The sequence below is a fragment of the Chiloscyllium plagiosum genome, chromosome 7 (assembly GCF_004010195.1).
Source record: "Chiloscyllium plagiosum isolate BGI_BamShark_2017 chromosome 7, ASM401019v2, whole genome shotgun sequence".
Taxonomy (NCBI): Eukaryota; Metazoa; Chordata; class Chondrichthyes; order Orectolobiformes; family Hemiscylliidae; genus Chiloscyllium; species Chiloscyllium plagiosum.
In genome coordinates, this window is record NC_057716.1 from 90,027,059 (window position 1) to 90,041,328 (window position 14,270).

The following is a 14,270-nucleotide window of genomic DNA, read 5'->3' on the forward strand; positions in this document are numbered from 1 at the left end:
ACAGACAAAGACCCACATGCACACATATATATTGTGTGTGGTGAATTTTTTTGGTACAAAGTTACATTGCACTTTGCTCAAAAACCACATAGATTCATGTCGAACTCTGAGCTAGGCTAAAACGTGGGAAAGGTAGGAAGAATAGAGGTATAGACTATTTTCCAAATGGCGAGAAAATTTGGAAGTCTGAAACGCAAAGAGACTTGGGAGTTCTAGTCCAGGATCCTCTCAAGGTAAACTCAAGTCAGTAGTTAGGAAGGCAGATGCAATGTTAGCATTTATTTGAAAGGACTTGAATATAAAAGCAGGGACTCTATAAGGCTCTGGTCAGACCACATTTGGAGTATTGTGTGCAGTTTGGGGTCCCATATCTCAGGAAGGATGTGCTGGCCCTGGAGTGGGTTCAGAGGAGGTTCACGAGAATGGTCCCAGGAATGAAAAGCTTAACATATGAGGAAAGTTTGAGGACTCTGGGACTATATTTGATGGAGTTTAGAAGGATAAGGGAGGGATCTAATCAGAACTTACAGAATACTGATTGGCCTGGATAGAGTGGATGTCGGGAAAATGTTTCCATTGGTAGGAGAGACGAGTACCTGAGGACACGGCCTTGGGGTAAAGATAAGAGATTTTACAACAGAGGTAAGGAGAAACCTCTTCAGCCAAGGAGTGGTGAATCTTTGGAATACACTTCTATACTATAGAAGGCTGTGGAGGGAAGGTCATTGAGTATATTTAAGATGGAGAAAGACAGGTTCTTGGTTGTCTAGGGGATCAAGGATTCCGGGGAGAAAATGGGACAGTGATGTTGAGAAACCTATCAACCATGATTGAGTGGCAGAGCAGACTGGATGGGTTGGATGACTTATGTTCTGCTTCTATGTCTTATGGTCTTATCCTCTCTCATCCTGACTTGGAAATATATCGTAGTTTCTTTAGTGCTGTTGAATCAACATCCTAAAGCTGTCCGGGTAAAAACAATGACTGCAGATGCTGGAAACCAGATTCTGGATTAGTGGTGCTGGAAGAGCACAGCAGTTCAGGCAGCATCCAAGGAGCTGTCCCCCCAGTGGCATTGTGGGTCTATCCACACCAACTAGGGATGGCCAATAATTGTTGGCCAGTCAGTGGTGCCTATATCCTGTGTCGAATGAGCCTTGGTGAAATTCTGCAGTCCATCATGTAGATAGTACACACAGCTGCTACTGAGCACCAGGGATAGAGGGATTAATGGTTGTGGATTTGGTTTCATTAAAGTGGATTGTTTTAACCTGGATGGTGTCAAGCTCCTTGAGTGTTGTTGGAGCAGCACTTATCCAGGTGAGGGCGGGGTATTCCATTTATAAAATTTAAACAGCTGAGAGAAAGCCCATAAAGTCTATTCTTTTATTCTCTTGCATTGTTCCACAGACTTAATTATTTTAAGAGAATTTCTTTGCCTACTTACCTCTTGTCATTCCTCTCTGATCCACTTTATGTTTTTGAATTTGTGGCTCGGGTCAGTTGGATGAAACACTTTGAGTCATGAAAGAAATATCCAACACACATCCATATTTATTTTGATTTAATTCACTCATGGGATGTGAGCATCTCTGGCTGGGCAAGCATTTATTGCCTACTCATGTTCTCCTTCAGGAAGCAATGGTGAGCTGCTTGCTTGAACTGCTGGTGTCCATGTGCTGTGGATAGGCCCACAAAGCGGTTAGGAAGGGCATTCTAGGATTTTGACCAAATGACACTGAAAAAGTGGCAATATATTTCTAAGTCAGGATAGTGAGCGGCTTGGAGGGGAACTTGCAGGTGGTGGTGTTCCAATGTATCTGCTGCCCTTGTCCTTTTGGATGGATATGGTTATGGATTTGTTGTTTAGGTGAACCTTGATGAAGTTCTGCATTCCATCTTGCATGCACTGCTGCTACTGAGCATCAGTGGTCGAGGAAATAGAAGTTTGTGGATGTTTTATGCATCAGTCTAAGTTGGATCTCATGATGCCACAGGAGAGCAAGTGCCATACAAATGCATCTAAATAAAAAATTACTGAAGAAAAAAGATAGCTAATCCACCTTATAAACAGATCGAATACACCATGTAATGAACTACCTTTAGTGCACTCAATACTATGCAGATGAACACAACAATCATTCTGTTTCAGTAGCATTCTCTATCAACAATAGCAAGATATTGTATTTTTCCTGCTGGTAATTAAAAGAAAATTGGCCTGGAATCGAGGAGAACTCCTTGGAATCTGCTGGGTGACCGCTAACTGAACCTGTAATTGAATTTCACAAAGCATCTGAAAGATGGAAATGCCAACAGTCCAATGCTGTCTCAGTACTTCACTGGAGTTCTGGCTTGGATTGTGCATACAGAGCTTATTATCATTTTACTAGAGTGAATAAACTTTGTAGGTACATAATGGGTTTTGGCATTTTTGAGATTGTGACAGGAACGAGACAAATGCAAGTTCCCTCTGTCCAGGCTTAAGAAACTCCTGTGGGCTCTGGGAATATCTTGGTCTGTGAACCAGAAGCTATTTGGTTCAAGTCCCTCTTCAGGACTTGATGTTGAAGGAAGGTCTGTTTATAACATGCCAAATATATTGAGTATTGCAAACCCTTCCAACACAGACCAACGGCAGACAGTAAGATAGATTCCTGGTTAGTCATGTGATAGAAGAAAAATTCAAGCCTCTACAATGAGTCTTGAGACTGTGACACACAAATAAATGTGTATGTTGCTATTGCAACTTTGACTCCTTGGGGGAGTTAGTTGACTAGACAGCCAGTATGGATCAGATTGGTGCCAATAGCATGGGGATCAACTGCCATTCTGGCTTTGGTGAGTTTGGGAACTTCTTCCTTACCCTACGTAGGGTGGAGGTGGTGCTGATGTGCGTCAGACCGACCTACAAACAGAGAGCTAAATAAGAAGACATTTTATGTTTGCAATGTCATCTTGGAAACAGTAACATTAGCATCAAAATAAAGCAATGCACTCAGTATTGCAGCAGAGAGAATTCCAGATGAGTCTATTGCGATACTCCTATCACAATGCAAAGATGTTCATGTTTACAATGTGTTTCGTTGTTGAATTAGAGAATCCTGTTCCAATTTCCTTGAGTGCTTTCCTGGAGGAGTTGCAGCATCCGGCAAAATGTTCTCATTTCTCTTTGTTACAAAGCATTGCAATGGAAGGATAACGATTACTTTGAACAGTTACAACAAAAACAATCTGACAGAAAGAAATACATTTTTTGCGGTTTGGGGAGTGCATACTCAGCATTAATAAATTCAATATTGCTAGATCTTTGTGAAAACTGTGTTCATGTTTCATTTAATTATAGCATCTCCGTGCTGTGTTTTATTTGATGAATGGCTTATGAAAATTAAAAATGCATGTTTTTATTTCTTCCCTAACAATAGTTGTTGTCACCAGATGTGTACAGAATTAGTGTTTTCAGAAACGTGCTTGCTTATACAGTATATTGAGTATTAGCTTGCATTGGGAGCTTGTTGATATTCTCTTTGTTTTATCATTTCCAATTGTTTCTCCTTCCAAAGGTGCAGATTCATTTGGAGGGTTGATTTCTGGTCTCAAGAAAAGGAATGAGTCGAGCACAATGCATTGAGGTATTGCGTTCGAAAACACGTCTCCTATTCCTGCACTCGTCAGGTACGTGTAAATTTAATTAAACTACCAGAATGCCCCGTTTTACCCAAGTGCCTCATTCAGGTCAAAATGTTAATCAGGATTTTTCATTAACAAGAAATTCTCAATTTATTGTCTGCAAACTGCACAGTGGTTAGCACTGCTGCCTCACAGCGCCAGAGACCTGGGTTCAATTCCCGCCTCAGGCGACTGATTGTGTGGAGTTTGCACTTTTGCCCCGTATCTGCGTGGGTTTCCTCCGGGTGCTCCGGTTTCCTCCCGCAGTCCAAAAAAAATGTCAAGATCAGGTGAATTGGCCATGCTAAATTGCCCACAGTGTTAGGTGAAGGGGTAAATGTATGGGTGGGTTCTGCTTCGGCGGGTTGGTGTGGACTTGTTGGGCCGAAGGGCCTGTTTCCATGCTGTAAGTAATCTAATCTAAATTTTTTTAAAAAAAACTGTTTGTAACCAGTGGCAAAATAGAAACATGAATTGCTAACTTATAACTCTGTAACTTAAACTCTATCCTCTTTTTAAAATTCCCAAACATATACAAACAGCTGCACAAGAAGACAGGAGAAAAAATGTAATTATTAAGTTAAAAATCACACAACACCAGGTTAGAGTCCAACAGGTTTAATTGGAACCTGTTGGACTATAACCTGATGTTGTGTGATTTTTAACTTTGTACACCCCAGTCCAACACCGGCATCTCCAAATTATAATTATTAAGGAATTAAAGAAAGAGAAGCCACCAGTTTAGATGAGAGATGTCAATAAGATGTTTGCTTTCAGCTCCTTTCAACTCTTTGGTCAGGACGCAATGTTGTGGGTGCATCGATTCTCATTTTTTTCATTCACTGATCAAGGAATCATCCTGTGGGTGTCACCGAAGATGGTTTTACCCTTTTCCTTTCAACAACAGAATTTTCAAAGAGCAGTTTATAGAGAAATAAGATTTAGTGTTACCTTTCCCCGCAAGAGGAAATGAGAGAGATTTAGCTTAATGTTGTTTTTCGCCTCCTTTATTGCCGACATATGAGGCTTTAGCCACTTACCCAAGAGCTAATGAATAAATTGTTAATAAGCTACACAAAGCTACACAACTGGCACGTTAAACTATATTTGACACACACAAACACACATGTGCACACATACACACAAAAACACGTGCACACACACACGCACACTTCAAACCGTGCTATGGTACTTGGAGGAATTTAAATTCAATAAATTCAATAAAAATCTATCTGGACTTAATGATCAAATGGCGGGCTATGTCGGGGGAAACCCCATCTGTGTTCATTAATATCCTTTCAGGAAGGAAGGTGCCATTCTTATCTGGTTTGGCCGACAACTGAGTCCAGACCCACAGCAACGTGGTTGCACTTGGAACAGCTCCATGGGCAATACATGCTGGCCTGGCTGGTGACACCCATATCCTGTGAATGCATTGTTTTAAAAAAAGCAACACAGCACAATGGCGATGGTCACAAAGAGTTCCAGTAGGTTGTTTTTAAGACTGAAACATCTTCCACGGTTAAAAGCAGTACATTTTCTGTTTTCTTTTATTCTACTGTCTAAAAATTAAGCATAAGTGGTATTCACAGCGTCAGCAGCATATTTTACCAGAGGCACCATCAGCACTGATCCTGAGAGCCCGTACCCAGTTCACAATCTTAGCCAGCAGTCAGGACTAAGTACCCTGTGTCTGTTAAACCTGCCCATGGCAAGATGGCTCCAACAGCTTCTAAAGTTCTGTTTTCCAGTTTTCCACTGACAGTAATAAGCTTCATCATTCAAGACTGTCGATTGGAAATTTTGTCAAGTCAAGAAATCACCTTTCAATTGAATCCTAGCAAAGATCAGATACCTCTGCAGAAACTGAGCTCAATATAGCACATTTATCAGTGAAGACACTAGGGAAATGGGTTATTGAAAATTGAAGTTATCGCTGTCTTCAAATACTCATGCTCTTATTAAAAGGATGTTATTCTTAGGTGTTTTTATTTTAAACTTGTGCCACCTCATGTATTTGGTGACATAGCTATCCCAGGTTCTGTGGAAATAAATATTATTAAAACAACAAACCAAATTAGACTTGCATAAATCAAATAAAAGAATGTAACAGCAATAGTATATCATTATTCCATCCCTATCTGGGAAATTTACCTTTGACATATTCCCTGGCCATTATTCTTGTGATTCCCTCTAGTCTCCTTCCTCTCATCTCCCAGCCTGTCTCGATCTCCTACAATTTGCCAACCAATGTAACAGGTCCACTGTGGATGCCATTTCCCTAGCCCTGCATTCATCCCTGGAACAACTGGGCAACAAAGCCACATACATCAGACTCCTGCTCATTGACTACAGCTTCGCCTTCAACACCATTATTTCTTCCAGACTGATCTCAAAACTCTGAGACCTTGCTCTCAGCTCTGCCTTTGCAACTGGACCCTCAGCTTCCTGACCCACTGACCACAATCAGTGAAGATAAACAACTGCACCTCCTCCACAATAACACTCAACACTGGAGCCCCCCCAAAGGTGCATTCTCAGCCCCTTAATGTACCCTCTGTGCGTTCTCAGCCCCTTACTGTACTCCCTGTACTCCCCTGACTGTGTTGTCAAATTCTGAATGAACGCCACCTACAAGTTTGCTGATGATATCACTGTGGTAGGACAAACATTGAACAATGATGAGTCAGAATACAGACAGGAGATATTGGGCTTGGTGTTGTGGTGCGATGAGAACAACCTCTTGCCCAGTGACGGCAAAACTAAAGAACTGATTGTTGACTTCAGAAAGAAGGGAGGAGACATGCCCCCATCTATATCAACGGAGCTGAGGTTGAGAGGGTGGAGTGCGTCAAGTTCCTAGGAGTGATGATAATCGACAACCTGTCCTAGACTTCCCACGTAGCCACGACGGTCAAGAAGGTACAACAATGCCTCTTCTTCCTCAGGTGGCTCAAGAAATTTGGCAATTCCACAAGGTCCCTCATCCACTTTTACAGATACACCATTGAAAGAATACTGTCCGGGTACATAACGGCCTGGTATGACATTTGCTGTGCCTAGGACCGGAATAAACTACAGAAGGTTGTGTGCACAGCCCAGATCATCTCAGAAGGCAACCTTTCATCCATGGACTCCATTTACATTGCCTGGTGCCGTGGAAAGGTTGTCAACATCATCAAAGACCCATTGTCCCTGACAATGCTCTTTTATAACATCTTCTGTCAGGTAGAAGATGCAGAAGTTTGAACATATGAATCAACAGGTTCAAGAACAGTTTTTCCCCCTGCTATTATTAGACTGATGAACGGACTGTCAGATTTCAAATAATGCTGATCTTACTAATGTTGATCTTGCCGAGGACACACCCTGCGCGATGTAACTTGTGAGCCTCTGTCTGATTTTATTTTTCGTCCTATGATCTGAAAGTCCTTGCTTACTATATGCTGCTCATAAACAAAGCTTTTCACTGTACCTATGTATACTTGACAATCAAACCAGAGTACTCTTTCTCCATTTTCTGCCACTGCAGGATATAGCGACTGGATGTTTCAATATTACAGGCAAAGGTTTCTTCTTTGCTTCTGAGGCAATTGTATTCAGTGTCTTTAACCAGAGCAAGGAATAGAGATGGTCAAGGAGAATTGTTTGTTTTCTATTGGAGCATGGTTTTTTTTTTAATTTTCTGAAGATTTTTTGAGCTCTGAAGAAGGGTCAACTGACCTGAAATGTTAGCTCTGCATTCTCTACATGGGTGTTGCCAGACCTGCTGATCAATGTTGGTTTCTTGTTTGTGGAGTATTTTCTGTCTATTGACTAAAGGTGTTACTTATTTCAATTATGGGATAGGATCCTATCCTACACACCAAATTTTCCTCTTTGGAATTTGACCAGGGCATTATTATCCATCTCCCTGTGCACCAAAAGGGGTGGCCTCCTTCTGTGTTGGATGTTTGTCTATGTTTTCTAAAACTTCAAAGTATCTGAAGTGCAAGGATGTGGGAAGAGGGCGAAGGCGGATGTGATGATGCTGTGGCTTTAAGAGGTTATCTTGTCCTTGTTTTTAACAGCAGTTTTAAGACAGAGGTATGGTGCTGTCTGTGCTCAAGCAAACAGCTTGTGAGGTCTCAGGGCTTTTTTAAAAGTTGGAACAATAGAAGCAACCTGGATGGGTGTGGCCAGCTCTCACAGACCAGGATTTCTAGCTTTTTTTTTTAGCTTTAAACAGTTGCTGTTGTGGGCCTGAATAAGTGGAAGCTTTTTTCCCTCTCTTGATTACAGCCAAAAACTGGGGTTCGCTTTCAAGGCTGTTAGATTGAATATGAGACAAAATTTATTTTTCTGAATTTGCTTTTTGCCAAAGAGTGCGTTTATGGGATGTTAATGTATTGGAACAATTAAGCAGTAATCGGTACTGTATCAATTAAGTTTTCCAGGAGCGTTAAGTTATTCTAAATTCCCCTTCCTTGGTTGTATTTTAACTATAGTTTTTAAATAAATTGTGTGTTGTTTACTGATGAGTAATTTGACCATGACACTTGACATTTGTCTTTAAAATAAGAAAAAGTTACAGTCTAGGCTATCTTCTTAAAATATCTTGAGGGGGTCTGGCATGGTCCATAACTAGGGGAAGTACCTGAATTACTCCTTGGTGGAATCAGTACAGACATAATGGATCGAGTGGTCTTTTTCTGTGCTGTAACGATGCTATGATTCTAAACTAACATGAAGAGAACTAAACAAATCAAAGTTGCTTTTGTTGTCATAAATAACTCCAAAAAAAAAACCCCTTTCCCATTGCTAGGATGACAATACCTCCTTATCCTTTTGATTTAGGAGCTTAAGACATCCCAAACACATTTTTAGTCAAGCAGCTTACAATAAAAAATAAACTGTGAGATTATTTGTCAAGTATGTCAGAATGATTTTTTCAGCTTTTTATAACAAACATTGTTAATGTATTGACAATGAACAAAGGAATAGATTCAAAGGTTTTATTAACGTTAGCACACAGATCAAATTCACAGTCAGCATAATCAGTAGCAATTGCTCCCAGTACCCAGTGTTAAGGATTAATAGAGCGCATCATTACTTCTGTTTCCAATTGCTATCTCAGTCTCTGCTGCTGGAAAATGTGGACAATCTTGCTGGGTCGAACAAATGCACTTTTCTTAAACTCCAGAGTTATGTATCTTTTGAACACTTATTGCTTCAGATCTCAACCCTTGTATGGCCCTTTACCGTGAGGTTCGGAGAGTAGTTAAAATCTATGGAACCAAGGAAGGAGAAGGGTGGGGAGAAAATTAGTGGAAAATACAACATGGAGAGAGAAGATTTTGCTGGACATGACCTTAATAATGTAAACTCTCTTATTATTTGCAAAACCCAATATCACAAATGTTAAAAAGTAGGGGAGAGCAAACAAATGAAATTTTAAAGAAGAGATAGCTGACAATATAATGTAAAATGTGCTTTGGGAATTGCATAGGAAGATGAATTTAGGAAGACAGTCAATGCAGGCTGGAAAACTGGAAGGCTAACTGCTGCTCTATTTTCTAAGTATGTGTGTTCTCCGTGTTTGAGATCAGATCAGACTTAGCACATGCAGTGACAGCAATGGTCAGCAGCAGCCTCAAAATAGCTTCCACTGCTTTGCAGGAATGTCGCAATCCAGTCATAATGCTGACATGTATGATTGTGGGTGGCGCTCTCACACAACTCATTCATGTAGCATTGCAACCTGGTATGGTCTCCACCATTGCATGCCTGCACCTCCTACCTTGAATTTATTTTCCCTTTATTTTTCTCAAGCCTCCTCTTAGTCCCTTCCCCCTCTCCCCACCCTCAGGATTGGAAAAGGTTCGTTGTGAGGTTTTCAGAATCTTTGACAATCTACCTTTAATATAATCTCTAAATTTTCGCTTCTATGCAGTGTCCCATTGCTGCCTCCAACATGCTCCCTGCCTTCATTTAGATCATCAGGTGGGTTAATGAACAGATTGTGAAAAATTTGTTTCAAGTAATGCTTTCACAGCTGAGTGTTTCTAAAACCTGTAAATTGCCATTTGTGTCTAAACATTAATGTCAAAAACAATGAATCTAGGATCCAAGGTGCAGATGGGTTATGTTAAAAAAGAACAGAACTCTGGAAACCACTTAAGAGCACTGCAAAATTCTTCTGGGATTTAGCTGGGTCTTTATATTTGGTTCTTCATTAGTTCAAACTGTGTGAGATTGTCAATTGTGTTATAGCTCTCCATTTCCAAAACTGACTCAAATCATATTTGTGTGCAAACATTACAAACCTCCACACAAGAAGCAGGAGGAGGCCATTCAGCCCCTTGAGCCTATTCTGACATTTTGTAAGATGATAATTGATCTGATTGAAATCTCAAATCCACATTCACACCCAACCCATAAAGATTTTGCCCACTTGCTTACCAAGTATTGATCATTATAGGCCTTAAAAATATACAAAGATTCTCCCTCTGCACATTTTCAGGAAGAGAGTTCCAAAAACACATGACTCTCTGAGAAATGGAATGTCTGTTCATGGGGTAAGGGAGATGCAAGAAGTGAGCATTTGGATGTTGATATCCTGTAATCCAAACAAAACAGGCTTGAGATGACATTCAGACAGCAGTGTGCGTTCTCTGCTAATCACTATGGAGAAGAGGTCTTGCATTTATATAGTGCCTTTCATGACTTCAGAACATCCCAAATTAAATCCAAACAGATACATTTAAAGAATAGACACTGTTTAATGTAGGAAATGTGGCAATCAATTTGCATCAAACAAGATCCCACAAACAGCATACAGGTAATGTGTTCTTTAATCATATTGGTTAGGGCATAAACATTGGTCAGGATAGCAGGGATAACACCACTGTTCCTCCTTGAATAAATGCAATACAATGTTTTACATTCATTTAAGAGGGTGGATGGGGCTGTGGTTCGGTGTTTCATTTGAAAGCGTAAGAGGATAAAGTTTTTCAGATTTCGCTGTACAAAAGCACCCTGCTACTATAACGTGAAGATCTCACTGCCATGCTCTTTCAATATCTGACCACCATCTAAACTACCCATTAATTATTGAAGGGGTTTAGCAGCAGTTGGAAAAATAACAGCTACCCAATATGTGCCAATTTGAAAAAATTTGCATACCTTCCCTGAGCAATACCAAACACTGTGCCATCTTCTTCTCTGTATGCATATCAATTAGAACTTCTGCAGCTTCATTTCTGTAATATTTTCCTCACACTTTACCCTGAGGTGAATTCACTTTCCAAAATCCATACAACAACATTAAGACATTTCAATATCTTCTTCTGAAAGGGTTCACACTGGAATTGCTCTTATCTTGAAACTTGCCCTTTCCGCCAGGCATTGGGGCATTTAAAGGTTGAGAATTACTCTTCTGCCACTTCCACTAGTCTTCTCTTGACTTTGTTGGGGTGATCAAAGTTTTCAGCAGCTTAACTGTGCAGTGTCCTTTTGTTGGGGGTTTATCACATTTGAATTGAATTGGTTTACTGTCACGTACTCAAATGAATACGGTGAAAAGTTTATAAGTTGCCACTTATAGCGCCATCTTAGGTACAGAGTACCTCAGTACAATCCTCAGTTACAGAATAGAGAAATAATGAAAAAAAATTACAGCTATACATAGTATAACCATAGGTCAGAAAAACAAGAAGCAAAGTTGGGAAGATAAACATCACAGACTCTCTCCTCGGGCTCTCTGCAGCAGACTAATGCAGGGGAGCTGTCACATGGTCTGACCGTTGGCTGACGCTCTGCACTGGGATGCTACCCCTACTCCACACTGGGCCTCTTGTTGCTGGTGTCCCTGCTGCTCCTGCTGCTAGCATCTCTGCCAACTGCTGATCCTGCATCAGAGACCAGCCCAGGCATCCGAGACCGAGAGGAGGGGGGAGAAAAAAAGAAAAAGGGGTGGAGCAGAAGAGCTTACCAGAAGTGAGGATATAGAATTCACACAGATCTGGATCTTATATCCTCCTCTTGCACATCACTGTAGAATCTTGTTTGCTTCAGACCCTTCCTCAGCTCAAGTGCTTACTTGGGCCAGCTTCAGACTATATGAATTCCCTCTTGGCTGGAATTGCACTCTCTGTGTTTCCTAAACTTCAGTTGATCAAAACTTCAGTTGATCCATTCCTGAAGAAGGGCCTGTGCCCGAAACGTCGAATCTCCTGTTCCCTGGATGCTGCCTGACCTGCTGTGCTGTTCCAGCAATAAAGTTTCAACTTTGATCTCCAGCATCTGCAGACCTCACTTTCTCCTCCTTGATCAAAACTCTGCAGAGATCCGTTCTATCAATGGCTACAGCATGTCTCCTTCAAGTAGTCTCACAGTGTTTTTTTTAAATAGGTAAATAAAACTATAACTATTAAACTCAGCAGCTATCCAATGGTGTGCCTTGTGATTCATCCCTTTTGGTTGGAGGGTTCCTAGGTGGAAGATGAGGCGCTCTTCAGAGATCCCAACTAATCAGCCCTCTCTTCACAGGCTGGCTTTAATATCACCAATGCCTCCAAGTTAAAATTTTCAGCTTTGTGTTTAACCCCCTATGTATCCTCACTCTGTTCTTATCCTGTAACCTCCTGCAGTGCTACAATTCCTGCAGCACTCTCCACCTCCCTCCACAAAAGACTGTGACTTCTAATGCTTTTCCTTCCCTTTGCCATCGTATTGCTGTCTTATCTTCATCCATTTAGGAACCATGATCTTGAATTTCTTCCTTAAGCCCTTCTATTGCTCTTCTTCTTAAATATTGCCCCTAAAAATCAAATCCTGAACAAGCTGTCCCCTTCTAATATAACCTGCATTGGCTGTAGGTTTTTTCGAATTGCACTCCTTGTGAAGTGCCATCAGGCAGTTTGCTCCATGAAAGACACTGACCAAGTTAACTTATTGTTGTTTCTGTCGTGTCTCAGACTGATAGGAACCAAATGAAAGAAATTGCTGCACTCATCACAAAACGAGTCTTCTTGCCAGCTTAGGATATTCATAACTTTATAGTGAAGATGCACTGAAAGAACTTGAATGCCAATATTGCAAAGTTACGACTTGAGACCCAGTTTTAAAACAGGCTTTTTAATGTTACGAGTACCACACAGGTTTGAGACTTTGCAATGATGCATTAGTGAAATGAAGGGTGCTGACTTTGGTCTCAGACTGAACTATACTTTATGCATTAGGGAAAGATAAGCAGCAGACTGGTATATAAATGTCAGTAATGCTCCAACAATTCAGACTTTACAAATATCAAGGTCACCTTACATTGGATACATAATAGATCTGGATGCATGGCGAATGGATAATATTAAACAGTAAGTTTTATGTATAACAAACGTCATTTTTTATTATGTCGTATTTTAAATGGAAATGATGGTGCATGGTTGTGCAGAATTTAAATGCAGCAGTGATTATTTCTTCAATATACAGTTGAATTTTAAGACCATAGCAGTGGAATACTGAACGTGCTTTAAGTAGAGTTCTGTTTAATACATGAGAAAACTCACCAGAAATTAAGTAATGCCGCTGAATCCACCTACACTTTTTTGACTTATCAATATATTCTTTCTGTTAGAAGTTGAGTAAGCCACCTCAGCTCAGATTTCTGATTCCCTTTGAGCTTCAATAACCCAATTACACAAAATGTGGATTTAGAATCAAATAAGTTCAAATTATGTTTCACCTGCCCTCTCCTGATGTCCATACGCTTGTGTCTGCTGCTGTTCAAGAAGACTCTATCCCAACCCCTTTATATATTTTCTGCTGCATGCGAACATACAAACATATGAATTAGGAGCAATCATAGGTCAGTCAGCCCCCAAGACTGCTCCCCATTCAATAAGATCTGTTTGTGTTTTGAATTCCACAATCCAATCAGCTCTTGATAATCATTGATTTCTTGCTGAACAAGAAGCTATATGCCTCTGCCTTAAAATTATTTAATAAACCTTCCTCCACCATCTTCCAAAGCAGAGCATTCCAAAATCAAACAACCCCAGGAAAGAAAAAATTCATCTACTTAAAAGAGTGATATCTATTTTTTAAATGCTGTCCCTGAGATCAGAACTTGCTCACAAGAGGAAATAGAATTTCCACATTTACTTATTCAAGACTTTCCAGGATCTTGTATACAGTATATCAGTTAAATCACCCCTGACGCTTCCAAACTCGAAGTATACTCTTAATCATACAGCACTCAAACAGGCCCTTCAGCCCAGCATGCATAGTCTGTCCAACTGACCCTCATAAAACAATGTGATCATTCTCATAAAACTACTTCAAGCATTTACATCTTTCTGTAAATAAGGAAATCAAAACTGCACACAGTATTCAAGATATGGTTTTACCAATACCCTATATAACTGAAATATAGTAGGTAAAAACAATGACTGCAGATGCTGGAAACCAGATTCTGGATTAGTGGTGCTGGAAGAGCACAGCAGTTCAGGCAGCATCCGAGGAGCAGTAAAATCGACGTTTTGGGCAAAAGCCCTTCATCAGGAATAAAGGCAGAGAGCCTGAAGCGTGGAGAGATAAGCTAGAGGAGGGTGGGGGTGGGGAGAAAG